We start from the raw sequence: 4,739 nt of genomic DNA on the forward strand, positions 1-4,739 counted from the left end.
GCCAAGAGGTGGCGCGCCAGGAGGAGTCCTACTCCTTCCGGGAGTAGGACTCCCCACTTTCCTAGTTGGAATAGGATTCGCGGAGGGGGGAAAAGAGGAGAGAGAGGAGGAAGGGGGGCCGGCCCCCTCTCCTTGTCCTATTCGGACCAAAGGGGGGAGGGGCGCGTGGCCCATCTCTGGCCACCTCTCCTCTCTTCCACTAAGGCCCACTAAGGCCCATATACCTCCCGGGGGTTTCCGGTAACCTCCCGGTAATCCGGTAAAATCCCGATTTCACCCGGAACGCTTCCGATGTCCAAATATAGGCTTCCAATATATCAATCTTTATGTCTCGACCATTTCGAGACTCCTCGTCATGTCCGTGATCACATCCGGGACTCCGAACAAACTTCGGTACATCAAAATGCATAAACTCATAATATAACTGTCATCGTAACCTTAAGCGTGCGGACCCTACGGGTTCGAGAACAATGTAGACATGACCGAGACACGTCTCCGGTCAATAACCAATAGCGGAATCTGGATGCTCATATTGGCTCCTACATATTCTACGAAGATCTTTTATCGGTCAGACCGCATAACAACATACGTTGTTCCCTTTGTCATCGGTATGTTACTTGCCCGAGATTCGATCGTCGGTATCCAAAACCTAGTTCAATCTCGTTACCGGCAAGTCTCTTTACTCATTCTGTAATACATCATCCCGCAACTAACTCATTAGTTGCAATGCTTGCAAGGCTTCAGTGATGTGCATTACCGAGAGGGCCCAGAGACACCTCTCCGACAATCGGAGTGACAAATCCTAATCTCGAAATACGCCAACCCAACATGTACCTTTGGAGACACCTGTAGAGCTCCTTTATAATCACCCAGTTACGTTGTGACGTTTGGTAGCACACAAAGTGTTCCTCCGGCAAACGGGAGTTGCATAATCTCATAGTCATAGGAACATGTATAAGTCATGAAGAAAGCAATAGCAACATACTAAACGATCGGGTGCTAAGCTAATGGAATGGGTCATGTCAATCAGATCATTCAACTAATGATGTGATCCCGTTAATCAAATGACAACTCTTTGTCCATGGTTAGGAAACATAACCATCTTTGATTAACGAGCTAGTCAAGTAGAGGCATACTAGTGACACTCTGTTTGTCTATGTATTCACACATGTATTATGTTTCCGATTAATACAATTCTAGCATGAATAATAAACTTTTATCATGATATAAGGAAATAAATAATAACTTTATTATTGCCTCTAGGGCATATTTCCTTCACCTTTTATGCTATTCAGAAATTTAGTATCATTTCTGATCAACAATATGTCATCTACATATAATATTAGAAATGCTACGGAGCTCCCACTCACTTTCTTGTAAATACAGGCTTCTCCAAAAGTTTGTATAAAACCATCACTACAAAAAAATACACTTCTGTGATGATACATGTTTGTCACAGTAGGTCATGTTTTCTGTCATGCATGTACATCCATGACAAATTTATGACAGAATCAAGATAGTCATACCTGTGCTGTCGTAGAAGTGTTCCATGACATTACCAAAATTATCATCACGGAAGTGTCCATTTCCATGACGATAAATCGCGCGTAACAGAAGTGCTTTCGTCAAGGGTGATCGACACATGGCATCCACCGTAACGGAACGCCGTTAAGCTATCGGGTCCGGTTTTGGATCCGATAACCCGTTAACAGCCCCGACCAATGGGGATTTTCCACGTGTAAAATCATCATTGGTTGGAGGAAACACGTGTCGGCTCATCGTTGGGACATATGTCATCCACTCATTGGACCCAGAGCGCCTATGATACGTCGACACATGGCACGGCCCAACAGAGGCCCATTCCTGTGAAAAGGACGGCCCATTTGACTTGGTCAAAAGGTGGCGGGCCGGCCCACGGCAAGCCTGTTAATGGCATGTTCGCATATAGCCCATTTACAGCCCGCTAACCCAGGGCCCATTTACGGCCTATCCGAATTAGGCCCAGTAGCGTCATCTGGGCCGTCCAATATAATTCCAGCCCGTTTTAACTTCCGGCCCATGTATGGCCCATGACGTCTTTTGGCCCATATGAGGCCCTTAGTAACCCTCGACCCATTAACGGCCCGTGGTAAAACTGGCCCGTAATGAACAGTGTATCACTTTATACCCATTAACGGCCCATTATTCAGTTGGGCCATTTCCAGCCCATGTTATCTTTCGGCCTTCTCAGGGCCCATTTATTCTTGGGCTCATTTCCAGCATTCGTTTACTTTCGTCCCGTTACTGTCATTTTCTGTTTGTGGGCCAAATACAACCCGTGATTACAGTCAGCCCGTTTGTGGCCCGTTAATACATTGGGCCGTTTTCATAGCGTCATCAAATACGACCTATTAACGACGGCCCGTTGTGGTCGGCCCATGAATGGACGATTTCAACTCTAGCCCATTTACGGCCATAATGTGGTCTATTGTTGGCCCATGTTTGGCCAACCGATCATACGGCCCGTAGAAGGCCCATTGATGATACGCCCCATAGAAGGCCCATTGTTTCTACGGCCCTTAGAAGGCCCATTGTTTCTACGGCCCGTAGGAGGCCCATGTTAACTACAGTAAATATGAGCCCATTGTTATTGTGGCCTACTTTTAAAAAAATAGGTTATTGTGGCCACTAGCAAACCACGGAAAAAGAACTGCACTGACTACAAGAAAACAAATAAACAAGACAACAGAAATAAATAAGCAAGCAACTTACGCTAGGCTATCATGGCTATTACACATATTACATCCACTGGGCATCAAAGTTCGCCACAAGTGCAAATATAGGGAACAAAGTAGCATATAAACGCCGCAGCAAAACAAGTCCAGAACTGAAACCACTTCAGAAGAGCTCAAGAAACTATATCCTTGGTACCCGTAATGCTGGCAAGATGCTTAGCAAGCTTATTAACTTTCTCTTGTTTGGCGTTTAAACCCTCCAGCACTTGTTGTTGCACCAAAAAGTATGCATCTGAATTCTGCAGGGACTTCCTCAGTCCTTCGGCTTCCTGTCGTATAACATATGATCGATGTCTTTCAACTTGAAGTTGAGACTCAATAAGCCGAACTGATTCAGGCAGCGAGTTCGAAGAGCTGGTGCCAGCAGTAGTAGCCAGTAACTCGAACACTACATCAAGACAGGACTTTGGGGTTGTCTCAGTGTCTTCAATATAGTTTTATCAACTTTCTTGGAGAACAACAGGGATGTCTCACTATCTTGAGCCTGATTTGCATTACTTCCTTTACCATTGCATAACGGGGTACTCTTCTCCAATATTTTATCCGCGTTCTAAAGGAGAAACAAACAAACACATCACAGGTTTACAATGTAGTATATGAAACTCATTTTGGTAAACCAGTTCAGTAGTAAGGTGGACAGGATAACATCATGAAACAAACATACTATGTAGTATGGTCACTGTATGGTCTATATCATTCTAGTTTATGTTGCCAAATCAAGATAGATACAGTTCGAATCATATCTATTTAAGACAAAGCAGCATAGATAGAATAAAGTGTGGGAAACTACACAGCAATAACAACACTTGTAATGTGCATGGCATGAGAACATAACTGTTTATTCAATTGAAACTGAAATCAACATAGAGCAACTTACAACTGCAAACACGTTAAAGAAACATGTTTAAAACATACCTGTTGCGCCGTTGGAGTTTCAATTGCATCCTTCAAATTTGAAATTAGTTGGTATGAGTAAATACTGTGATGCAAGAGCAAAGTTGTATGAACCATAGCTACAGAACCTGACCTGAGAACAATTCTTCTTCTGCTTTAAGCGTTGACTTGGGGTTCGGAGTGGTGGTCCTCGTGCTTTGGGCACTGCAGTTGCCTTACTAACTGCTCGTGTTTGGGTGCTCTGTGGTGGAGACGGTGCTGTGTCAACGGGAACTGGATTACTATCTGCTGGGGTTGGGGTTAGAAGGGGTGTAGCTAGTTCTCTGTCCAACTGGGTAGGGGTACAATCTGCGTGAGTCTGGGTTATGTGTGGTGGGGCTGGTTCTTAGGCAAATACAACCGTGGTTCTATCTCCATCGACAGGTAGCATGATCTTTTCTGAAGACCGTGCTTTTACTCCCACAGATACAACCATCACCCCCCAATTGAAATGGCTGATAAACAAGAAAAGTAATTGAATATACATACATTGTAAGATAGACAGGTGCAATGGATAGTAGGGAAGAAAACATGGCATTAAATAATTCACATTTATGTTTTCTAACCAAACACAATAGCAGGACATAATTTCAAATATATGATGGCTAATTAAACAGGATAGCATGACACAATTTCACATGTATGATGGCTAACTAAACATGATAGAATGACATACTTCAAAATATGATGACCATGTAAACATGATGACATGATATAACTATACGATGTGTCCATTAAAGTGGTTGGCATGCCATAAATCACAAATATGCCGTCGATGGAAACATGATGGCATGATATAATTCACGGATAGAATGACATAATTCAAAATATGATGACTATGTGAACATGATGAGATGGTATAACTATATTATGTCTTTAGAAGATGGGTTGGCATGCCATAATTCAGATACATGCTGTCTATGTAAACATCATGGCATGATATAATTCAAATATATGATTTATATACTAAGGAAGTGAGCAGAGGGCAATCGCATATATGATGTGTCAACTAAGGAGATGGCATTCAATATC

The sequence above is a fragment of the Triticum dicoccoides genome, chromosome 5A (genome assembly GCF_002162155.2).
Source record: "Triticum dicoccoides isolate Atlit2015 ecotype Zavitan chromosome 5A, WEW_v2.0, whole genome shotgun sequence".
Lineage (NCBI taxonomy): Eukaryota > Viridiplantae > Streptophyta > Magnoliopsida > Poales > Poaceae > Triticum > Triticum dicoccoides.